General features: G+C 38.7%; 1 protein-coding gene and 1 long non-coding RNA gene across 3 annotated transcripts in view; one reads left to right on the top strand and one right to left on the bottom strand.

Annotated features, from left to right (window-relative positions):
- Window positions 1–26,146, top strand: part of Bcl2 (B-cell CLL/lymphoma 2) — a 173,090-nt gene that overhangs the window by 80,324 nt on the left and 66,620 nt on the right. The gene's annotated exons all lie outside the window — the stretch shown is intronic.
- LOC102023093 lies at window positions 2,631–23,911 on the bottom strand. 2 transcript variants are annotated; one of them, XR_259096.2, is made up of 3 exons: window positions 23,272–23,911; window positions 16,689–16,850; window positions 2,631–2,855 (listed from the first exon to the last, which is right to left on the bottom strand). It is a non-coding gene; the product is annotated as an uncharacterized LOC102023093 (long non-coding RNA). The 2 variants fall into 2 exon arrangements; XR_259095.2 differs by lacking the exon at window positions 16,689–16,850 and having other exon boundaries at window positions 23,272–23,908.

Genomic DNA, 26,146 nt, shown 5'->3' with positions numbered 1-26,146 from the left:
TTCTGTTGATTAGTTGATGAAGGAATCACATAGAGGGAATGTGGTGTTGTAGACAGAGCCTGGGCTTGGTGTCTGGAAGCCTGGATTCTGACCCTTTCTTCTGCTCCCTGGTATACTGGAGCAAACTGTCATTTTTTTGTGTGGAGAAGCTCCTGGTACCTGATAGAAGTGTCAATACAGTGGTCATATAATTCACTACCCAAACTGGCACAGTTTTGTGAGTGAAAGGGAGTCACTATTAATAATTTTGCAGGGACAACAGGTGTAAGCCAGGACTTTCCCTGACAAGCTGGGACATATGGTCACCTTATGTTATAGATCACCTCTAGTGCTTGAGAAAAATTTGCACAGCTGCTCTCAAGATATCGGTGTTTTAAACAAACAAACAAAAAAATTTATCATCCTTACAAAGTTTCCATCCCCCAGTTTAACTTCACAGGTAATAAAATTCTTAGGTTTTCCAGACATTCTTGTTTTCTCAGTTACTTTCATGGCTTTAAATGTTTGGCCTCGCTGAAGTTGAAGTAGATTATAGATTTGAGGATTAGGACTGCCGAGTGATGAGTGCCTTCATTTTCTGTATCAGCACACTGTTCATCCCGGGGAAAAAGAGAAGCTCAGTTTCCAGAGTTCTGAGCCTGGGTATATTTTGGAATACAGAGATCTTACTCTTGATGTACCAGCTGAAGGAGAAAGGCTTATGAGTGATTGGTGACCCCCAAAACCAGGTTATGTCCTCATAATCAGAGTGTATTTGATGCATTAACATAGTAAAGTGAGGCAGATCTTCAACTAGATGTGTTATAAACCTTGCTCCCACCTTGCTCACCTCTGCAGTGCCTGGCAGAGTGTATCTTCATCGTAAGCACATGAAGAATGCTTGTTAACTTTAAATTCCGAGGCACATTTGGAAGCCAATGGTGGCTGGTAAAATTCATGATCTGCGCTAGTAACTTCCTTTCTGCTTATGTGCACCTGACTGAGGCGTGGTGTTGGAATGCAAAGGAAAATAGACTCTAGCTGTGCCTTCCATGAGTTTATGAGGCAGACACAACCTTAGAGCTGAGACAACTGAAGCTGAGAAAGTTCAAAAGAAAGAACAATTGATTTTGACTTGGGAGGATTAGGTGGCACTTGAGCTAGGCTTGAAAGGCAGGATGTTTTTCCTCTAAGAAAGAGATAGGAAAAATCCACACAGAGGGAAGGAACATCATGAACAAAATCCAACAAGAGTGAAATTACATGTTGTATTTGGAAAACTAGGAATCCTGTATGTTTGCAAAATAAGACTGAAAAGGTGGTAGGGTGGGAAATTCAATGCGAAATGAAGAAGCTCAGCATATATATTATGTAGACAAGGGCATTACATAAAGGTTTAGACGTGCTGTGATCTCTACAGCTCCTGCTTTAGAATAACTTAGTTGCAGCAGAACTGGAAGCAAGAAGACCAGATCTCTTTGGCATTCAGAAGAGATAAAAAGGCAAGGGAATAAAAAGGACTAGCCAGGTATGAGATTCAGAGTTACAGCTGGTTTAACAGGAGGGCTCAGGGGAGAGAAGACTCAAACCACAATGCCAGGGGAGAGAGTGGAGGGCAGTAAGTAGGTCCTGATGCCATAAAAGACACAGAAAAGATGCATGAGATTGGCAGAGATGCTTAATTTTGGGAAGGCCTGTGAAGAAATAAAATGAAATAATACATGGACAAAGCTTGACCAATGCTTTGCATAAAGTAGGTGTTCAGAAAATACTAAATTAAAAAAAAAAGAGACAAGAAAATAGGAAAGAAATGGAAGAAGAAGTGTTCTTATTGACCCACTGGGCCACAAGAGGGGACCTCACTAGGGTTTTGGAAGGTCTGGTGGGATAACAATTATTTCATGTTGATTGAGTGTACAGAGCAAGGTAGGATACAGGAAGAATGAAAGACTAGTAGTTCCTGGTGTCAGTCAGAGAAGAGGTGAACTTTGAGTAATATTTGAAAGAAGAGAAAGAATTTGATTGGTGAGGAGTCCATGCTGAGACTGCTTACATAGCAGTGGGGAGAGAGAGAGAAAGAGAGAGAGAGAGAGAGAGAGAGAGAGAGAGAGAGAGAGAGAGAGACAGAGACAGAGAGACAGAGAGACAGAGAGAAACAGAGAGAGAGAGACAGAGACAGAGAGAGAGAGAGAGAGAAGGAAGAGTGATACAGGATATTAGAGGTGTCTTCCTATGTGGAGGAAAATCCCGGGTGGAGTAGGCGGTAACATGGAGGAAGATGGTGCTTGCTTTCTGAGCAACTTATCCTGAAACTTGTCGGGAAAATTCTGTTTCTCCACAAAAACCAGCTCAACTTCTCCTAATGTTTTCCTGACTATTGGGAATAACAGCATAAGTCTTTTTTTGTACTTAGAAACCAAGTCACACTTAAGTTTTTCTGAGAAACCATTTCAGGATAACTCAACCAATTCCTTTATTGGAAGTATAATTCAATACGTGTCTCACAAAATACCTTTCAGTCTGTTTCTGTCTTAGTCTTTGATTATTTGGTAAACATTTTAGTTTCATGATTACATGGTATTTAGATGGCAATGCATGAATTGCATTGCTAAAATTGTTTGCCTTCAGTTATATTACATCAGCTTCGGGAATGCCAGAAAGCATAAACAGAGTTTATTTAGTAAACTACCTCAGATGGAACATGTGTGAGAGAGAAGGATAAGAACTAACTGGTGGTTGGCATGTGTCTCATCTTGAATCAAAATCCTTAAGCCAGGAGACTCTTTAGGAGTTACCTTCTACCATTTTCTTCCATAGAATGCCACAGTCCTCTCTCCAAGTGTTCCAAAGGAATGGGAATTCTCAGAGTGTACAGGCTGTTAGAAAAAAGCAAACCACAGCTGAGCAGAAACTTTTAAATTGACATCTTCTAACCCTGATAATAAACTGGTTATATTGACTATAGTATAAAATGAATCAAGCCAGAAGTTACCTAAGAATATTTTTATTTGACCTACAAATCTCACTGTTTGTCTGAAGCAGTGCCTTCTAGTGCTGCATATTTTTGTCTGAAGTAAAACCTCTTAGGTCATTTGCATGTAGTTTATCTTGTATAGTTTCTTTTACTTATTTTGTCTTTTCCCTTGGATCTTGTACCTTCAATATGCATTCCAAGATGTAATAATATTTAAAGCCTAGATATTAAAAATGGACCAGTCTTTAAAACCGTTACAATTCTCGGTAATTTTTGGATCCAGTCAATGTGTTTTTACAAACATCCATATCAACTTTACAAAAGGCTACTGAGACTTATCTCTTCTTTTGCAGTGTTTTGCTCATTCATTCTTTTTTAAAATTTATTTTTATTCTTGGTACTGGGAATCAAACTCAGGACCTTGCGCTTGCTAAGCAGGTACTTGTGCTGCTGAGCTATATCCCCAGCCCTCATTCTTTTCATATTAATACATTTAAAGCCTTCTAGATCATCTCTTTCCATTGTTTCTTCTGTATTTAGGACCCTTATCCACTTACACTGACAGCACTGCTTCAAAAATGGAAGGGCACTGTAGACCTATAATCTAAAACATCAGTTTGATGATTATCTACTCCCACTTAAAAATATTCACTGCATTATTTTTTATGTAAAACTTTCATTTTGGTTATAAGAGCAAGATAAGTTTTTATAGAAAATAAGGAAAAAAAAGAGAGAAAAAAAATCACTCATTGTCCACACCAAACAAGCAAACAAAAATACAACCCCATCGTTAATGTGTTGACACATTTTATACAAATACTTTTTCTCCTGATCTCTGCCAGACCCTTAGAACCTTCAGGTTAGTCTGGTTTAACTTGATCTTACAACTTCATCTACCTGCTTGCTTTGCTCTGAGTACCTGTATTGCCCAGAGCAGAAGCAAGCCGGTATTGTATAGGACTCTCCATAATTCCCTCTACTCAATGAATTTTTTCTGATTACACAGATAATCCATGTAGTTGTAAATATTTGAAAAAGTATATGTAAGAATGAAGGAATAAAGTAAAATTATCTTTAAAAACTCTTACTACTCTGAAAACTGCTGGCATTTTGGTGACCATCTTGTAATCATTTTTGCATAAAGGTGTACATAATTGCACACACATTATTTCCCATGAGATCACAACACCCATGGGGTTTTTATGGTTGGCCTCCTTTTCCATTTTCCACTTATTTATTTCTTTCCTGCAGTTGTCCTAATCCCCCTATTCAGGTTGCCAGTGTTAACACCCTTGTGTATAGCTTTCCACACACAGAATTAGCACTGATAATGAATAACTGTAGAAATAATAATAAATAATAGCAACAAAGGCAGAAAAACTGGAAAAATATAAACTAGGCAGTTAAACTAAAAGCTTGATTATATCAGACAAATCAATAGTAAATGCACTGGGACTCTAATTACACACCTGGTCAAATTACATTTTTAAAAATTCGCAAATATGGACACGAGGGGTGTTATGGTTTGTGTCTGGATGTCCCCCCAAAGCCTTGTGCAGTCATGGGGTGGGCTTTTAGAGTTTATGATTGATTCATGATCCAATGCTGGGATTATGGGTGTGAGTGCTACACCCACCCTGGGGCGGATAGTTTGCATATGTAAGGGAGAAAATGAGGTTGCTTGCCACCACTCCTCCCTTTTTTGCTCTTGTTACTTTGCTGTCGTCCACCACTATGAACAGTTGCCCAGTGCCATGTGCCACTCTGCCTTCGAGCCAGCTGAGTATAGACTGAAACCTTCACAAACTGTGAGCTAAATAAACCTTTCCTTCCTGAATATTGGGTGTCAGGTATTTTGCCTTAGCAACAAGAGAAAAATAACCAAGACAAGGGGCTAATGAACTGTAAAAACTACTGAACCTCCTTAATAATCAAAGAAATGGAGAATCAACAAAACAAGACATGAATTTTTGGTCTTCCTATTAGAAAATATTTTAAAAATAATACCAAATATGATTTATGGAATGAGTGTACTACATCTTTTGTAGTACACATCTCTGTGATCAGATTTATATTTAAATTCATATAAATATTTCCAGACTGCGTTCTAACTGGCGTAGCAGTTTATATTTTTCTGCCAGCAGCATTTGAAATCACCTCTCTTTGCATCCTGCCAAGGAGCAAGCCTTTAAATGCAGGAAAGAATGCAATATCTTGTCCTTTTGATATCCAAAGCATCAAGATAAATCTAGAGCCATGTGGAGATCCCCCAATAACATGCATAAGGTACTTCATTAAGAGACTAGTGTGGCTTACTAGAGTTGGGTTCTGGGGAAGTGTTATTTATAGAAATATGCCCTAGGGCCTGAAGTGTAATTTTATTTTTAGGGTGATTTTTTTTTTTTATAACCTGACATTATTTGGTTAGTGTGGCAGCTAGAAATGCCCCTCTTGGCTTTAATTTGCTTCTTTATAGTTTCTGTCAAAAGCTCAAAAGGTAAAACACATCACACATAACTTTTAAACATTGAAGTCCACCTTGAAAATACCCAGATGGATGGATATCAAGGTTAGAGCCAACTCAGAGTCCTCATGAACATTGTTTATATTTCCAAAGCTTTTAAAATAACTTCATGTGTAGCACTGAAACTCTGGAAGCAGGTGGAAGGGTTAGATTTTACGACCACCTCCTGAGCTTAATGGGGGATGTTTGTCTGACCTCCTCCATCTTTTCCTCCTCACTGCATGTCTTCCTTCAAGTCCCGGGCTGTCTGATGCTTTCTGTGCTCATCCTGGCAGCCTGTATCTGCTCCTACTTTTCCATCTTCTCACTCTCCTCATTCTTTGTCCTTCTGTTCCCCTCTCTTTGATTTCTCCTGTATTTCTCAGCTTTCCCTTCAAGAGGCTTGACTTTTGCAGCCACCACTACATGGAGATGATTGCATTTTTCAGCCAGCTAATTCACTTCCCACCTGGTTTGGGACGCAACCTCAAGGTCATTGTCTTGTCTTAGTTATTTTGGTCCCTACTTTGTCTATTGATAGGTTTTTGACTCAACAGAAGTGCTTCTTCCAGTCCCCCTTTAATTTTTAAAATTTGATACCATTTGAGTACCTTGAGGTCCCTGAGGGGCTGTGACTTCCTTGTACTTTGAGGTAGGCCACAAAGGTTTTGTCACTGAGAGAACTCTGACCAGCCTGTTCTGCGAAAGATGACACAGTATCCCAGTAAGTGAGAACCTCTGGATTATGGTGGGGGCTTAGAGCTGTGAGAATAGCAAAAGGGATACCTGGAATGCCATTCCATCATCCTCAGTGTCAGACCAAGTCACGAGTAGGATGCTGGTCCTAGCTCCTTATTCTGAGTTAGGTCATGTTTTTGGACTAGATATAACCTAGACATCATTTTGGTAGAGAGAGAGAAAGAAAGGGAGGGAGAGGGAGAGAGGGAAGTTTGATGTGTTGAACTCATGTAAATGCAGTAGCTCTGTGGTTTGTCTTTTACTGAGAACTGCCTTTTTTTTTTCCTTTTCTAAGAAAATGCTAGTGTCCTTGTCTTTCTTGTGAGTGCATCAGCAGTGAAGGGTGTTGTGTGAGAACCTGTTAGTGATAATATGATCAAACAAAAACCCAATTCAGGTGATTTGAACACATCATTTTGACTAAAATAGTATTAACCATGTAATGCTGGTGTGTGGTATTTGAATATTTGCCAAGAAAAACACCTAAGTGGCTGCAGCTGGCTGTAAATATGAGCTTTGCTGGTTTGTTGTTTTTATAGTTTTTACATATAGTTTTATTTGAGGATCTGAAGCAAATCTTTGTGATTTGGAGGGGGGCAGAGTAGCATATGGAGCCAGCACAAATCTGTCTACTTCTCATCTGTTCTGCTTGTTCCTGTCACCTCTGGCTCCAGCATCCTGTCCTAATCAAGAAAAAGGTAAGAATTTGGGGACAGGGATATTAACAAAGCTACATCATCTGTTTGTTCTTTCTCTCTCATATTCCTTTCCTGCACTCTTTCCCTCCTTTTTCATTTTTTTTTTTTCCTCCGGTACTGGGAACCGAACTCATGACCTTGCGTTTGCCAGGCAGGCGCTTTGCCGCTGAGCTAAATCCCCAGCCCCTTTCCCTCCTTTTTCATCCTCATGTAGAAGTAACAACTTCTATTTGAAAAACCTTGAAATTCTGACCTAAGATATGCAGGTCCCGGTTGTGGCTTGTTGCCACTTCTTGTCAGGAGAGTCGCTCTTAAGCTTTGGTTTTCTGTTCTCTAAAATAGGACACCCAACTTTGTTCTTCCTTTACCCTTTTTTTGGGAGAAACTCAGAATTTTTGAAACAGCTAAATGGAATATTTTTAGAGCTACTTGGAAGTTGTCTCTAATGATAGAAGGTCACTAGAAATGTCATATTCTTCTACTATATTCATTAAAACCAACCCTCATAGAGTGAAAAAGGAGTCACATGATTACACTTCTGATAAAGCTTGGTTGCATTTTGATAAAACCTGTGCAAGGACCCGGTTTTCCTTGGCCTTTGACCAGATTTCCTTGATCCTTGTGACTGACTGTACTGCTGTTGAGGTGCCTTGCGTGGTGTGGCTGGGGTGTTAGCAAATGTGTCACTAGCTGTGTTGAGCCAGATTGTAGTGTGCTGGAACAAGTCCAAATGCCATGCTATTTGCCTCTATCGCTAAGTGCCTCTGTCACTGTACATGTTGGAAGGATAGAGTAAGGCCAGACTTCTCCCCCACCAGTATAGAATGTAGAAAGTAAAGGATTACTATTCAAACTACACTTCTCTAAAGGGAATCTAGTTATATTTCAAAGGTGAAAACTTAAAAACATAGATGATTAAAACTGGCAATAAGCAATGTCACACAGACTTTGTGGGCTCAGAATATAGGAGAAGAAGATTGGAGCAAAGAGAAAACCAGACCAGCCTGTCTTGAGTGACAGTTTGCTGGAAGCTTTGGAAAAATGTGAAGAAATGATAAATGGACAGATTGAGGGCAGAAATTGAGAACAGAGCTGTGTTTGAGTGTGAGGCCTGATATTTGACATCAGGTGAAATGTAGTAGGAAGGAGTGCAGGAGAAGCCAGACGTGAGTCAGAGAACAGTCAGATCCCAGTGAGGACAGAGAATGTGGGTTGCAGCCCTATAAGAAGCTGAGTGCTCAGAATAGGGCCAAGTTACTGAGCACGGTCTTACAGTTGAGAAGGAGAGAGAATTAAGATACCTAGACCACTGTACATGCACAGGAGGAAAAACTGGAAGGAAAGCAGAAGGCTGTGGGCACGATAAGCTCATGATAAACATATGATTGAGCTAAACTCAGATAAAATATTATCTTTTAATCCAGTGTCTTTTATTAGGCACAAGTTCAGTTTCTTTCGGTTTCATTCATAAAAGTAATGTAGATTTAAAGTAATATAATTGCTCATGAAATTGTGGGTGAAAACCCATTGCTGATTAGAATACTACAAATTTAGGAGTTTCAACAAAACATACTTGGAAAGTATAACATAGAAATGAAATTTTAAGCCAATCATGAGATAATAAAGACTCAGGGCTAATTTTCCATTCACTATTTTGCAAAGAATAAAAGATAATTCTCCCTTGGGTGTGAAGTCCACATTAGCCTCTTCACCAAAACTGTAATCACAGGGGGAGCCTGCTGTCTGCCCTCCAACACCATCGATCCATTTGCTTTCCATCCCCATGTACCCCCATCTGAATAGTCCAGGCCCTCCAAGCACTTCCTAGTCTTCTTTCACTGCCTACAAGTATACTTAGGGCTTTCAGATTCTAGTGGAAAAGTGGCCTTGATCTCTGCTGCTCCTATAGTCTGCCAATTTCTCTCCACCCCATGTTTCCCAGCTTCTTCAAGCCAGATTCTTTCTTACTTAGTCCATGTCTTGTTGACTCCCCCGTCCTCCTGGCTACCACTATCCACCATTTCAGGGGTCTTCTGTATTCAGCATTCCAGTGAAACAGCTCTCCAGAAAGAGAATTACGTGTGAACTCCATCAGATTCCCAGAGGCACATTGTTTTACTTTTCTGCAGCGGTTGGAACCAGGGGAAACATTATTCTTTAAATGCCTGACTTCTTGCTTCTATTTTGCAAGCCTAATTCTTTAACTCTGGTAACCAGCCCATCTCCGTCCAACACACTGGCTTTTCTTTCTTCTCCTACTCATGGAAATTCAGTTATTTTCCCCAAACCCAGGCCTTGTGATGTTTCTTCTTAATCTTTTTGGCTTTCCCTGTAGTCCTCTCCCTGTAATCCTTTCAGCTTTTACACAGGTCCTTCCAGCCCTCCTATCTCCAGATCAGATGTATTTCCTGTGCTCATCCTCTATATCCAGCTCTTTCTGTTGGTCCCACCGACTGGGACAACCCAGCATGATTTCAAACCAAGCTCTGTCTCTTTCTCCTTCAAACTAACTAGTCCCTCCTCCTGATGTTGCCAATTTGAGGAGCACCTGGTGATGAGGATGCCTCATTTGGGTCCCCTTCATCTCAGTCATCTTTGGTTCCATCTTCTTACTTTCTTCCCTATCCAAACAGTTATCATCATGATGTTCCTACAAGTGCAGCTGATAGCCTAAATTCTCACTTGATCTGTGTCAGCAGAAGACTTAGGTCAAGTGAACAAAAGTCTAACTTGAACCATCAAAAACAGAGAGTCCCAGTACCCTCATCAGTTCCTAAACCTAAGGCAGTTTACAAACCTGGAACTCCTTGAATGAATGGTGATTGGGTCTCCTTGAGGAAGGATCTCACTACACAACCAAAGATTTATACTATCACTCTTTCTCCCAGCTTTCACCAAAGAGGTCTAAAGCTTTGTACTAGTGTGATTATGTACTTGGAAAAAAGAAATAATCAGACATTTTGGGAGTCCTGGACACTAGCCCTGAACAAACACTAATTCTGGGAGACTCAAGACATCATTGTAGCCTACTCAGGACAATGGCATATAGGAGTCAAGTGACCACTAAAATTTTTGTTCCATTTTTATGTCCATTCCCACAGTCTCTGTGCAGGAAAACACAGCTGCAGTGGCCTCCTGCACATTATTCTGTCCAAAGTCTCTCTACAACACTGTCATTTTCTACCTCAAAACCTCCACTATGCCCATTCACCAGGAAAAAGTCACCCTTCTTTGTCTCAATGGTTAAGGTTCTCCTCAAAATATCATTCCCCTCTTTCCAGTCCTTTTGGCTGAAAATCCTCAACCCAGTACTCGGTCTCCCACATCTCCCCAGAAAAACCATCCCTCAAACATGACTCACTTGCCCTCTTCTCATTTCTATCTTTATTGCCAGTTTCCTGTGCCCGTGCTTTTTTTTTGATTCCCTTCTAGATTTGTGTGGTGCCTCTTTTCAACACAAATATGCCATTTTACCTCATAAAATCTTTTTTCTTTACTTTTGCTTATAACAGCCAGGAAAATGAGCAAACGTGTGGATGGATTAATTCACCAATGTTGTAGAAGGGAGGGGTCTTTCACTGGATGGGTTGTTAACAATCTTCATAAACAAAAGATTGCCTTGTTTATACCTGTTGGTCAGATCTGGCATTTCTTAAATCTGCTTAAGGTGACATGAGTGCTTTGTGTTTCAGAAAATCATATGGGAAGCATAGAAATATGAAATGTTCACTTTGTTTAATGTGCAAGTGTATTCCACAACAGGTGGCCTCTCCACTTCCACAAATAAAACAAAAGTGGTTGGCTCAAACCTATCAGCAAAGAGGGAATAATGTCCAGGTGGTGGGACCGGGAGCAGATGGGGAATATTTACTTAGCGCTTCATTTCTTCTTGTTAAATGTCTGTACCTCTAATCAAGTACCTTCCTTTAGATGTTAAATAAACTTTCGGTGTCTTTGAATAGACTTTTTTAAAAACAGAAATATTTCTCTGCCAGTTTCTCCTTTTTCTAATGTCAAGGGCAAAACAACCACACAGTATCCATGGAGTCTGTGCTAGCTCCAATATTCCACGTTCTCTTTTAGACTTTTTGAAGTTTCCAGATTTCACAGTCAAAATAAAAGTAGCACAGAAGTTAGACTGAAAATATTATAAATCCCAGGGATTTTTTTTTCATGTCAAATGAGGTCATGTCATCCCTGGCAGTCTGTACATACTCAGAATAGTCAAGGCAGACCTCCCAGGCACCAAGTTACTCAGAAGGCTGAGCCAGGAAGATTGTAGGTTCAAGGCTAACTTGAACAACTTAGCAAGACCTTGTCTCAAAATAAAATATAAACAAGTGCTGTGGCCATAGCTCAGTAACAGAACATGAACCTAGCATGTACAAAGCCTTGGCTTCAGTCCCCAGTACTGAATAATAATAATAATAATAATAATAATAATAATAATAATAATAAACCTTCCAGGTGAGCTGGCTCACACTTCACAGCCCACTGCACCAGGAAGTCCAGAAAGCTCTGTGCTACTTTTGGTCTTCAGGCAGTGTTGTACCCTCTACATCGCGTTAGGCCTTGACCATCTTTGACTTATGCATCATGATTGTGTCACTTGTTTTCTTCCCATTGCTCTGCCTACTGCCTTTTCATTTGCTTCAGCAAACATTTATGAAGCTTATGAGGGAAGACTCAGTACCCTCTCCTGAGACAACTGTGAATACGCATCCTCCACTTCCACTCTTATTGTGAATATCTTTGACATATCTTTGAAAACTGAATAGTTTCCCCTGGGGCTGGGGATTTAGCTCAGCGGCACAGCGCCTGTCTGGCAAGCGCGAGGTCGTGAGTTCGATTCCTGGTACCGGAAAAAAAACCAAAACCGAAAAAAAAACCAAAACCTGAATAGTTTCCCATCTCCTTGGCTAGTGCCCATGGCTAATACCTTATGTTGTGGCAATCCAGACATGGTACCAGACATGCTACACTTGACGGTGCTGTCCACGGTGCACAAGGGCTGAGACAGCTTTGTGTACTGACTGAGTACAAGTAAGAGACATGAATGCTGCCATGCAGGTGACCCACACTTCCTCCTCAAGGAGCTTAAACTTTCATGGAGGTCACACAGAGAGACAAAGAACTCTAATACATGAGTAGGAAGAGAACAACTTCAAAGGAAGTGAAGATTTCCAGTGAGAGTTATCAAACCCGTGAAATGGGTTACGGAGAAAGCTTGTGGTCTTCCTTTTCCTCGAAATGCTAGCTGTAACAGACAAAGTACCCACAGCGGCTAGAGTTGACTTCTAGGAGACTTGAGGATGGTCTGGGAGCCTCCTGGCTCTGCTCTACTGGTCCATTTACCTGGGCCATCTAGTTTGCCTTCCAGGGTGGCTGTGCATTCCAGACTTCAAAAGTAAAATTAGTCATGCTAAAATATTAGATAGTTCTTCTTTTCTTTATCTAAACTCTATCTTGTTAAATGTTCTTGTTAACAGAGAAGCTTGTTTTACAATTTACCTTTTGCAACATTCAAATATAGCTTTTGTAAATTTGCTCCTCTCTAGTAGTTTAGAGTAAATTAGTGATACAAGAAAACCCCAAATAATGGGAAATGTTAACCTTTTTTCTAAAAGATGGTGTATACAATATTGTGTAGCAACCAACATAAGAAGTGAGACTGTAAAAGACTTTACAGGACTCATCACCACTGATTCTTAACAAACTTTCAGTGAGGTCAGAATGTTTTTATTTATTTCTTAACAAACATACACTGAGCATCTACTCTGCCCTGCACTAAGCTTGCCAGTTGCTGTGATCTCTGCTTTTCTTCACTAGTACATAATGTATACATTCCTTGTGTATATAACACATCTTAATTCCTTTTTTTAATCCTCTTTCTCTCCCATCCCTCTCCACTCCCTCTGTCTCTTGATCCCCTTTCCATTTGAGAAGAATCATTTTCCTGCTTCCTATTATTTACCTTTTATCTTGCCTTTATCTATAGTTTGGGTTTCTCCTATAAGAGAAACCATGTGATATTTAAACTTGTGTGTCTGATTTGTATCACTTAACAGTATGGTGTCAGAGTGCATCCATTTTCCTACAAATGACTCAAGTTTATTCTATTTGTGACAGAGTAATACTCCACGTTGTGTACATACGGTATTTTTTTATCCATTCATCTGTTGATGGACATACAGCCACTTTGAAGATTTAGCTGTTACGAATTGTGATGCTATGAGCATACGTATGCATGTATCACTGCAGTATGATGTCTTTAAATCTTTTGGGAAGATACCTAGAAGGGGAATAGCTGGGTCAAGTGGAATTTCTACTTTCAGTTTTTTCAGGAATTCCATACTGATTTCCACAGTGGTTGTACTAATTTACATTCTCACTAAAAATGTAAAAGAGTTCCTTTCTCCCTACATCCTCACCAGCATTTGTGATTATTTGATTTCTTGATTATGGCCATGCTTTCCAGGGTAAGATGGGATCTCTGAGTTGGTTTAATTTGTATTTCTTTAATGGCCAGTGATGTTGAACATTTCTTCATGTATTTATTGGCTATTTCTACTTTGTTTTCTGTGAAATATCTGTTCATTTCACTTACCCATTTTTTGTTCGGGTTATAAAGAAAAAATTATTCTGGATTAGAAGAAAGCCACTTGTTGTGAAGGATGGCTTCATAGTAAAATTACAATCATCATTTTAAAATTAAACTTTTTCAAGCGTTGGCTTAAAAACCATTATATTGACCTTGTTTTTCACTTTAAAAAATATTATTTCTCAATATATCATCTATTCTCGTGGTTTATATACTGAAAACCATTTAGAAAAATAGCTTGAAATGAGGATCTCACTCCCACCCCATCCCCATCTACCCGATTCACCCAAATCTACCTAACTCACTGCCACTTCCTCCTTTGATACAGGTAATTGTTTATTAATTTATCAAGTGTATGTCCAGTATCTCTTCATGCAAAATAAAAAATATATATTTAAAATGTTTCCATCTTTCTTACATGAAAAGTAGCGTACAGTTGTCTAGTTCTTCACATGGATTGTTAATTCTGCACTATATCTTGAGATTTGGCCAAGCTATAGACGTTCACCCATAACTCAGTTTATATGCAAGCAGGATAAACTACCAGAAATGAATTGCTGAGCTAGTAGGCAAATACTTTCTGAATTATCTTTTCTATAGTGCTATTTCTCTGGTTATTTTAAGCTTGTGTTTTTATATCACTTGTTTAGGAGTTTTGAAAAATGAGGAAAAAGTTCAGATATGAAACGCATATAAAATAAATTAATTAGAAACTCATCTTTGAGCTGGGAATATAGTTCAGTGGCACAGTTCCTACCTGGCAAATGCAAGATCCTGAGTTCAATTCCTCGTACCAAAGCAAGCAAAGAAAAAAATAGAAACTCTTCTTTAAAGTAACAAAGAAGATGAAAGGTAGAATAGAATTCCAGTAACTTTGAATAAAGTGACATAGATATATTATTTGAATAAATGTAACAATGTCTTTTATTTTTATTATGTTTGCATCATAGGACTATTTCATTTGCTTAAATAGCTCACTAATTCTCAGAACATTTAATGAGTTAAAGGTATAATTGACTCCTGTGTGTGTATGTGTGTGTGTGTGTATGTGTATATATTTAAAGAATTACATGACTTGCCCCAACTAGCAAGTTATAGCCAGGATGTATATCCAGCCGTGTGACAACAAACTTGACCTCTTTCCATGAACCATATCTCATTAGTGGGGATTTGTGTCTTATATCTGGCTTAGCTTCATATGACATAAATTTGTTCAACTTGCTAATTGCCATACTGATGTATCTCAATCATATGTGATATTTTCTCAGGAGGCTATTTTTTAAAACTTGTAAGTAGTTTATTTCTAATTTCTGAGTACAGGAAATCATCCCTACAGTTTTCTCTTGTTTTGCACATGACCTTGTTGTCCAAGTTGAGCGCTCTGTCTCCTGATCTTAGTCAGCAGTAAATCTTGACAGAGGAATTCTCTTTAAGTTCATGTGCTCACTTTCAGCCTTCAGGAAGGAGGAGTTGTTTTTAAATAAAACCTTGTCTTGGCCCTCCTGCAGGGGCTGTGGAAAGTAGACTGTTTTCTTTATTTTAAATTCACACTCAGACATTTTCATAAGGGCTTCGTCATAGCAAAATGGGCCCCACATAGAAACTATCCACTTCCCTGAAGCGTGATTGATTAGCAAGGCTGTTCTGCTCAAAGGCAGCCTGTTTTCCTGAGCTGGGATGTTGACAGGTCCGACATGCACAAATTTTAAAACAGGTCACCAGTTCCTGGGCTGAAGGCTGTGGGCCCAGATGCTTGCTCTTGAGAGAGAAGGACGGAGAAAGAATCCACAGCAGGGAACAGGAGAAGCTATGGGGATCAGGAATCACTCCGTATTATAGAATTCCTGAAACGTGGCAGCACTAGCCAGTACAGTCCCTGTTGCACAAGCTCCTGCTGGTGTTAGGTGCCAAAAAGAAAAAGCCATGGCTGCAGGAGAAGTATGAAGAAAAGTGAATTTAGAGATGTGTAGACAGTGCCTGTGCAAATAGGTGTGAGCCCCATTTGACTGAGAATCTCTAAACAGCAAAGCAAGGCATAAACTTAAAGGGAGAAATCTGATTCCTAATCAAAGTAGCCTGTGATAGAAGTTTAGAAATACAGCCAAGCGGTGACACCCTAAACAGGATGAGGTACGGATCATGTCTTTGCATGTTTGTCTGCTTTGTGGCATCTAGCAGAGTGTCTTTTACAGAGTAGAACCTAGGTAAATATTTAGTCACAAAATGTTAGGGCTGAAAGTAAGTGTACAAACTATTCTTTCAGGCCTTACCATTTTGGACATAAGTAAACCGAGGTGCAGACAGGTTGGTTAAAAGGCCTCAGGTTCTTTTCCTGAGGCAGAACCATGTCCTACAAATCTTAGTAAAGTGAATTGTTATAAAATTACTTTGCCAATATTCTAATGATTGCTGTGTGAATGAATTTGTCATGGCTTGGATTGTCCCCCAAAGGCCCATTTGCTGAAGGCTTGGCTGCCAAGCCTGTGGTGCTACTGGGATCTGGCAGAACCTTGAGGAGGCAGCACCCACTGGAAGGACACTGGAGGTATGCCCTGGAAGGGGAACTGGGACCCTGATGCCTTCCTCTTTCTCTCTTTGCTTTCTGGCCACTGTGAGGTGAACAGATCTACTCCTCCATGGGCTCCCACAGTGATATTCTGCATTCCCTTGGGTCCAAAACAACAGGGCTAAACAACCAGAGACTTAAACCTCTGAAACTGTGAGCCAAAATAAACTTTTTCCCCTTTTAGGTACTTGTCACAGAGTTGGAAAGCTAACATAGAATGAATCAATTAATTTGTTTTAATGAAACCCGTGTATAAGCCACTCATTCAATAAAATCACATACAGTCATCTACTTACTTCACTTATATCTTAATTATAGGAAATCATCCCAGGAATATCTGTTGGGGGTGTTGGGCGAAGGATGAACTGTAAAGATGAACTGACTAGTATCTTTTGAAAGACTTTCAAGATTCTGAGTTTCCAGACATTTTGCCTATCTTACAGAAAGTCTTAAATGTCAGAGTTAGATGAAAACACCGAACTTTTCTTACAGTGATTTCTTATATGCTCAAGGCTGTAGGTAGACTGGTATGAAAAATTCTGCCCAAGGCTGAGAGTGGTTTTCAAATACACTTTGTAAACCAGGTATCAGTGTAACTGAGGCGGGGAAATCATGAAGAAAGTCCCCACCTCTTGTGACCCGTGCCGCCCAGTTAATGGAGGAGGTTCCATGGCTTATTCAGCTCACCCTGATGGACGGAGCCTGGAGCAGCAGGCTCCAATACTTCATATAAGGTATACCCATGGTCCACTGTCAGTTCTGTCATTTTTGTCTCTTGATTATCATATGACCTCAGAGAGGAGAAAAAAAAAATTTATTTATTCAGTTTTTTATTTTAAAAAGAAAAAAACCCCAAAATTTCAAAACAAGATAATAGGAGGGTAACAATGGTTAATACATTGCATATTGTTATCTTTAAATTAGTTTTTCAGAGTACAAGATATAGGCAATTGATTGTCCAAACATATTAGCAAAAACCTTTCTTTTCAACGAACTAAGAGAAATTAGTAATGTAACTATCATGTGTGTGTGTGTGTGTGTGTGTGTATATATATTTTTTCTTTTCCCTTCCTTTTTTTCTGCTTTCCCCCATCTGAGTTTATCTTTCCTTTTGAACAGTTTCTTCCCATTTTACAATATTCATTGTACATTTTGGATCTGATTTACTCTTTCAGCTTCTCACACTAGGGAGACAATACAGTGTTTGCACATGTGCATCTGGTTTATTTCACTTACAAGTATGGTCTTGAGCTGCATCCATTTACCTATAAAAGTCTCCAGTTCATTCTTCTTCATGGCTGAGTAGTATGCCATTGTATAAAAGTACCACATCATTTTTATCCATTCCTCAGATTTTGTTTCCAAAATCTAGCTATAAACATGGGTGCACGTATATCACTGTGGTATGATGCTTTAATTCTTTTGGAAAGATACTCAGAAGGGGAATACCTGGGTGGAATGGGACCTCTAATCCTAGCTTTTTGAGGAATCTCCATACTGATTTCCACAATAGTTGCATCAGTCTGCACTACTACAAACAGTGGAGAAGGGTTCCCTTTTCCCCCGCAGCCCCACCAGCACTTATTATTGGTGGATTTTTTGATGATAGCATTCTTTCTGGAGTCAGATGGAACCTCAGCATTGTTTTAATTTACATCTTTCAAATGACCAAGGATGTTTAACCTTTTTTCATATATTTACTTTATGTTTGTACTTCTTCATCTGAGAAGCATGTATTCATTTCTGATGCCCATTTTTGCATTGAGTTTTTAAATTTGGGAGGTCTGATATTTTTGAGTTCTCTATATGTTTTTGATAGTAATCCTTTGTCTGAGGAACAGCTGGCAAACATTTTTTTCCCACATTATGGATTGTCTCTTCACTCTGTTTGGTAGTTTCTCCTGCTGTGCAAAAGCTTTTTAATAAGATGAGGTCCCAGTTGCTGATTCTTTGTCTAGTTCCTCTGCATTTGGGGTTTTATTCATAAAGTCTTTGCCTACATTAATGTCTTCAAGAGTTTTATCTATTCTATCTTCCAGCAGATTTAATGTTTCTGTTTTACTATTTAATCTTTCATCCACTTCAAATTCAGTTTAGTGCATGGTGAAAGATATGAGTCCATTTTTAATCTTCATCATTTGTAGAGCCAGTTTTTCCACCACCATTTATTAAAGAGGTTATCTTTCTTCCAGTGAATGTGTTTGGCACCTTTGTCCAAGATAAGATGACGGAGTATTTCTGGAATTGTTTCTGCATCTTCTAATCTGTTGTATTGATCTGTGAATTTGTTATTTGTGTGCAGGAAGGCTGTTGGTTTTTGAGTGCTGATTTTGTATCCAGCTATGCTACTGAATTTGCTTATTAAATCTAATCAGTTTTTAGTGGAGTTTTGGGGGCCTTCTGTGTAGAGTATCAGGTCTGTTTTTTTTGCCAGTACCACACTGTTTTTTATCATAGCAGCTTTATAGTATAATTTCAAGTCAGGGATTGTGATGTCCCCTGCTTTGCCTTTGTTGCCCTGAATTGCCTTTGCTATTCTAGGCTTCTTCTGGTTCCAAATGAATTTTATTATTGTTTTCTCTAATTCTGTGAGATATGTGTTGGAGTTTTTACTGGACTTGCATTAAGTCTGTATAACAGTTTTGGACATATGACCATTTTCACTATATTGGTTCTTCCTACCCGAGAGCAAGGTGTATCTTTCCATTTTCTGATATCATCTTCAATATCCTTTTTTAGAGTATAGTAGTTTTCAATGTAGAGGTCTTCTATATTAGATTGATTCCTAGGTATTTCATTTTTTTGGATGTTATTGTGAAAGGTGTTGTTTCCCTATTTTCTGTCTCAGCAAGTTTGTTTTTTGTGTACAGGAAGGCTGTTAGTTTTTGAGTGTTGATTTTGTATCTAGCTGTGCTACTGAATTTGCTTATTAAATCTAATCAGTTTTTAGTGGAGTTCTAGGGTCTTCTATGTAGAGTATCATGTCATCTGCAAATAATGATAATTTAACTTCTTCCATTCCTATCATTATTCCTTTTATTTCTGTCTCTTGACTAATTCCTCTGCCTAAAGTTTCTAAGACTATGTTGAATAAGAGTGGAGACAGTGGACATCCTTTTCTTGTTCCTGATTTTATAGTGAAAGCTTTCAGCTTTTGTGCATTTAGTATGATGTTGGCTGTTGGTTTGTCATAGATGGCTTTTATCAGATGGAGATAAATAGCATATATTCCAATTTTCTGCAGGGTTTTTTTTATCATAAATGGATGCTGGACTTTGTTAAACCTTTTTCTGCATATATTGCGATGATCATATGATGTTTGTCCTTGGTCTGTTAATGTGGTGTATTACATTTATTGATTTATGTGTGTTGAGTGTCCCTGCATCCTGGGATAAAGATAGCTTGGTCATGGTGTATAATCTTCTTGATGATTTTCTGTATGCCAGTATCTTATTGAGGATTTTTGCATCTATGTTCATTAGGGCAATTGGTCTGTAATTCTCTTTTTCAGTTGAGTCCTTCTCTGGTTTTGATGTCAGGGTAATGCTTGCTTCCAGGAATGAATTTGGGATTATTGCTTCCCTCTCAATTTCATTAAGAGTTTGAGAGCTAGTGGTATTAGTTCTTCCCTAAATTTCTTGTAGAATTCAGCAGTGAATACATCAGAGCCTGGGGTTGTCTTTGCTGGTAGGTTTTTAATTACATCTTAAATTTCATTGATTGATACTGGTTTATGTAGGAGTTTTGTATCTTCTTGATTCAGCTTTTGTAATTCATATATATGTAGGAATCTGTCCATTTCTTCTGCATTTTCCATCTTATTAGAATACAAGTTTTCAAAGTAGGTACAGATGATCTTCTTAATTTCTGTAGGATCTGTTGTGATTTCACCCTTTCATTCCTAATTGCATGGGTTTGAGTCTTTGCTTTTTGATAAGGTTAGATGAGGGTTTGTTGATTTTATTTAATCTTTTGAAGAACCAACTGTTCAATTCATTGATTCTTTGTATTTTTTTTTTAGTCTCTAATGCTTTAAATTTTGCTCTGATTTTTATAATTTCCTCCCTCATGTGAGCTTTAGGATTAGCCTGCTCTTCTTTTTCTATAAGTTTGAGGTTCCCCATTAAGTTGTTTATTTGTGCTTACTCTGTTTTCCTGATATGGGTATTCACTGCTATAAATTTTCCTTTTAGGATTGCTTTCTTTGTGTCTATTGTCATTATCATTTAATTGTAGAAACTGTCTAATTCCCTCTTTAATTTCATCTGTGACCCATTCATTTTTCAGGAGGGTGCTATTTAATTTCCATGTGTTTATAAAGTTATTTATTTTGCCATTGATTTCCAATTTCATTGCACTATGGTCTGATAATATGCATGGGATAGTTGCAATTCCTTCACATTAACTTAAGCTTGTTCTATGAGCTAGTATGTGGTGTTTTGGAGAATGTCCCATGTATAGCTGAGAAGCATGTGTATTCTGATGCTCTGGGGTGGGACACTGTAGACATCTACTAAGTCCATTTGTTCAAATGTTTGGTTTAGTTCTAATATTTCATTGTTGATTTTTTGTCTAGTTGCTCTGTCTTTTTGTTGCAGTGAGGTATTGCAATCCCCCAGTATGATTGTATTTGTGCTTATTTGAGTTTTCATGCCTGTTAATATTTGTTTTATACAGTTGGGTGCATAGTATTTGTTGCATATATATTTATGATTGTTATCTCTTTCTTTTGGAGTATTCCCTTTACAAGGATATAGTGACCTTTTTTATCTCTTGGCTTGAAATTCACTTTGTTTGTAAATAGAATACCTACCCCTGCTTTTTCAGGTTCCTGTCATGTGGAGTGTTGTTTTCCATCCTTTGACTTTCAGTCTATGAATTTGTTTTTTAATTAAATGTGTTTCTTGTACACAGCATATTGTTGGATCTTGCTTCTTGATCCATTTTGCCAGTCTGTGTCTTTTGATTGGTGAATTGAGACCATTAACATTGATGGTTATAACTGATATGTATTGACTTGTCCTTGCCATATTATTTTCCTGTTGTTAACACCCCCCATTTTCCCCTGTGTTTAATTGTTTGCCTTGCCTGGTAGATTCCTTCTGTTGGAGTTCATAGAGTTGTAGTCCTTATTATCTCTTTCTAGAATGTCCTTCAAAACATTTAGGAGTGCTTGTTTGGTGGTCATAAATTTCCTCAGCTATTCTTTGTCATGTGAATATCTTATTTCTCCATCACTTTTGAAAGATAGTTTTGTGGGTACATCAATCTAGGTTGGAGGTTGTTTTTCTTTAGAGCTTGAAGTATTTTACTAGAAGCTCCCCTTGACCTGAGGATTTGTGCTGATTATCTATCTGTGAGTCTGATGGACTTTCCTTTATAGGTAATTTATTTCTTTTCCCTGACAGCGTTTAAGATTCTATTCTTATGTTGAATTTCTGGCATCTTTATTATGATATGCCTGGCTGTAGATTTTTTTTGATCATGGCTAATTGGAGTTCTGTATGCCTCACTTACTATATTTTGCTCTACCATGGAAGTTTTCTATCATGTCTTCTGTGAACAGTTTTTTAATATCATTTGTGCTATCTCCTGCTTTTTCATTGACTCTAATCAATCTTAAGCTATTCTTCCTTGCCTCATCTAGTAGCTGCTGGATTGATTTCTTATGGTCCTTTGCTATTTTTAAGGAATCTTTCTTTTCATAATCACTAACTGCAAGCCTGTCTTCTCTGTCTGAGATCCTGTCCTCACATTGGCTTAATCTGCTGCAGATACTTTCAGTGTAGCTTTTATTCTCCTGGATATCAGCTTTAACCTGCTTTGTGGATTCCATTTCTTTCTTATGCTTAGCATTCATTCATGGCTTCCATACTTTTCTTAACTCCTTTTTTTTGTTTTTGTCTGTATCTGCTCTAGAGTCATTAAGCATGGTTTTCATTGTGGATACCATCTCTGCAGTTATCTGAGAAATTATTTCTGATCTGATTTTTTTTTCTAGAGCCTCATCCAATTGCTTTGTTCCTACCACCTCAGAGAGGCCATATTGTCCCACCTCATTGCCCCCTAGGTTTGCCTTTGGTGAGCTGGATGTCTGGGGTTGCATTTTGTTTAAATGTATTCTATTTTCTTTTCTATTTTTAGCTTAATTTGTGGGATGATGCTTGTAAATGGACTATCATGGGTTGCTATATTGCTAGTATTTAAACCCTTAGGAAATCACTACTTCTGTGAGGTATCTTCCATGTGTAGATGTGTTTTGGGTTTTGAGTCTGTTCCAAGATCCTACATCCTACATCTTCAGTTTGTTTTGGATGAGAAGTTGCTGCCTATTTAGCCTAGCACTGTGCCACAGTATTTTCTATGACCCTTAGTCAGTCTCAGTCTGGAAGTACAAGGAAGAATAGGTGTGTAGAACAATTACGTCACTTTTGGCTAAAGTGGTACCATCAGCAGTAGCATTAGCAGTAATTACAGCCTAGAAAATAACAAACTGAGGTATCCATTAATTTGCCACCTAACCGTATGAATTAGATTTGTAATTATATAATAAAATCTAAAACAGACCAGAAAATTAGATACAGTATATAAGTCCTTAATAAGTCAACTTTACCCTCTGTAATTAAAATTTAAAAGGGGTTAGGAAAAAATAGGGAGGTACAAGAAGAGGAAGAGATTAGAAGTAACACTGGATAAGAAAGGGGGATCAGCTAACTTTGTGAAACTACTGAAGATGTCTGGAGGGAAAGAGAGAAGGAAGAGATAAAAAGAACAGAACAGAACCACAACCACAAAGATTCTAGAAACCACATTCACATGCATATAAAAACAATATCAAACAATGGAGAAAAAAAACAAAAGCAAAACCACCACCACAACAACAAAAAACAAATGTGAGAGAGAAAAAATGTCCACTTCCAGGTTTGTTGCAGCTGTCAGTAGTAGAGAGCATATGGAGACAGAGTCCCAATCCATGTTGATTTATACCAGCAAGCTAGCAGTAGCTTTTTGCCAGGGTAGTGGAAAATCTCAGCAAGCCTGCACCTTCAGGCTGAGACCAGTCTCATTTGCCCTACAGCCATCAGTGCACCTTCTGCAAGCCTGAGTCCAGCTGGGAGCTGCTAGATGGAGCCCACAGCTGTTCTAAGTTCTAAGCTCAGTCAGGTGAAACTTCACTCTCTCATGCAGGACACCTGAGCCCTCAGCACTCACCTCCAGCTAGTGCAGTCCTTTATGTATCATGCTCTCCTCCACCACTGTGTCTCTCTTTGAGGCCTCTGGGATCTCCAGCAGTCACCATGTGTCCTTGGGTTTGAACAGCTCCTCTTGCACAGTGATTCCTGTCTCAGGGAGAAGGTGCCACCAGCTACCTCCTTCTTCTGAAGTTTTTCTCTTCCCTCTGTCTGTGCACTTCAGTTCATGCTTCAGATCCTTCCTGGGTCTAGGGGACCCTCCTCCCTCCCTCTTGTCTTCTTCGTGTTGCTGTATCCCAGCAACTGTCAGAGAGGCTTTTTGTCTGCTGCTCACCACTCTGCCATCTCGGTGCCTCCCTGAGAAAAACTTTTTGTGTCCTTTCAAAGATACATTTGACAGAGTCAGTTGTTCTGAGTAAATTTTGATACCTGACAAAAGAAGGTCTGGAATTGTTCTTTCCTCTACAAGGTATGAAGGGTCAGATATTATCACCCCTTCAGGGATATAAAACACTGGGGATATAAAATATTTTGTCGTCCACTGAGAACATTTTAGAAGCCCTTTTATCAGTGTCTATGACTCTGCTACATATTTGGTTTCCTGTGTCATAAAGAAAAACCTGCAAAGAACTAAAAGTAAGGATTCTAATGAAGTGTGGGTTCTACATTCTATTTGGTGTGGGAGGCTGTGTAACTCTAACTCTAAGAATACCGGTAGTGGTATCTATCTACATTCTAAGAATTTAGGGAGGTGAGGTTTACGTAAAATGAAATCACCCCATCATATCTGTGAGGCTTTCTGCAGAACGAAAGTAAAAATAAACCCAAACAAACAAAACAGGAATATGGCTGAAAACAGTAAGATGTGTGGAATCACACTGAAAATTAGTTTGCTCAAAATCCTTCTGTTTTGATTGGTATATATATGGGGTTGTTTTGTTTTGTTTTGTTTGTTGTTAGGGTTTGATCCTTACTACCATATTTACCACATGTGTGGTTGGAAATTTCAAGGTTTTCTTGGTTAAAAAAAAGAGAGAGAAGACATTCTGCTACCCACACCACAGGTGAAATGTAAAGAACCTAGCTATGATATGCCCACAGTACCTATGTGTATGTGTGTCTGTGTCAGTACATCCCTGTGTGTTTTTGCATGTGTCTGTGCCTGTGTGCATGTGTGTTTGTGTATGGGTATCAGTATATATCTGTGTCTGTGTGTGTGTGTGCATGTCTGTGTGTGTCTCTGTGGCCCTGTATGTAGTCTGTATGTGTGGGAACAGTACATGGCTTAGTTGTGCCAAACCTTCCTTCAGCATCACAGTTCTCTTCTTCTGTAACCTGTAGCTACTTTGTTGTATTAGAAAAACAAACATAACTACTTTTTTACAAAATAAAGATCAAATAACTTAAAAGCCTCAAATGAAATTGACTTTATGACACAATATTAAAAAACACACTTTCCATGGAGAAAACCCCACACCAGATGGAGGAAGACAGACCAATTTAAACTGAGTTTTCTGCCAGTTTCGTATTTCTTGTCTACCCTCCATTCCCATTTGCCAACAAAACAATGCTTTTTCAGGCTGTCCACTTCACCTGTCCACATCAGACTAATAGTAGGTTTCACTTGGATTTAAAATAGTTGGTGACTGGAGAACAATGAGGATGGGAGAGTGAATGTTACATTATTTTGTGAAAGCTTTCTACCTCTTCTTCCAACTTTCCTCTCTTACCTTCCTTTCTCCCCCCATCTTCTTCTCCTTTATTCCTTTCTCTTTTTTCTTGTTGGTGATATTTCTCCTGATTTACTACATATGAATGTGCAAAAAGCCAACCGAAAAAGTGATTGATACCACCCAGCCACTGTTCCTCTCAGGAAGCTGCACTGCAGGAGCTTCACTGAAAACATAGCAATAGTTTGATGTTCCATGGCATGCTGCATATTTCTTGCAGGACAGATTGCAGCAGAACATGGTGACAGAAATCCATGTAGTGAGTTCTCACTGCATGACAGAAAGGCACTAAGCCCTGTTTTCACTGTCTATCTTCTGCAAACTTCTAGCAATTGGGAACATTTCCCCATTTTCAGACAAGGAAACAGAGACTCAGAGTGAGTGAATGATGTATCATGGGTGGTCCAGCTAAGACATGATGGGATAGGGAGGAGATTGGTAGCTGGACCCATGTTGAACTGTGAAGGCCAGTCTCTTTTCATTTCAGCATTCTTGCAAGGACCCAGGCATTCAGGTGCACATGGAAATCTGTTTCAACCAGTATGTATTTGGCAGCCACGTATCACCAAGTCACAACTTACCTATTTCAGAAAAACATTATTTTTTTTCATCTGTGCATAAGCCATCCTGTTTTCTGTTCCAAGAAATCAAAACATGTGAAGAAGATAGATTTGAAGAATTGTTTTCTTTAACCACTTCTGGTGGTATAATGCAATTGGGAAGACAAAGTCTTACTGCTAAAATGTCAGCATCATCATTTCTGATACATATTTATGGTTAAAGGGAAAGTAAATTGTAACATAGAATTAAGAGATGCAAGAAACATGGGACAACCATAGCAGTGATGGTTCCAGGTATGAGAAAATTCAAGTCCTTCACTGTCCCCAGCCTTCCTGGAAGGCATTTTTAAAAAATCAAATATATTTTAAAATTTTCATATATTTTTAACTAACAAAAATTGTATATAAAGGCTTTTGTATTTTATCCTGTGTGATAAAGGACCACATTGTTCTTTCTTACTGCCTGAGTTAACTAAGCGTATTAACTGCAAGCAGTGTTGAGCTCTCATTAATTTTCCATAGACTCAGTTGGCTTTGATCTTTTCATTTCAAAGCCAAGGAGATAGGAGAAGGTGGGGGGAGAGAGAGAGAGAGGGAGAGAGAG

This window comes from Chinchilla lanigera, unplaced genomic scaffold, assembly GCF_000276665.1.
Source record: "Chinchilla lanigera isolate Chin_1 unplaced genomic scaffold, ChiLan1.0 scaffold00001, whole genome shotgun sequence".
Taxonomy (NCBI): Eukaryota; Metazoa; Chordata; class Mammalia; order Rodentia; family Chinchillidae; genus Chinchilla; species Chinchilla lanigera.
This window is presented reverse-complemented; position numbering and strand designations above follow the sequence as displayed.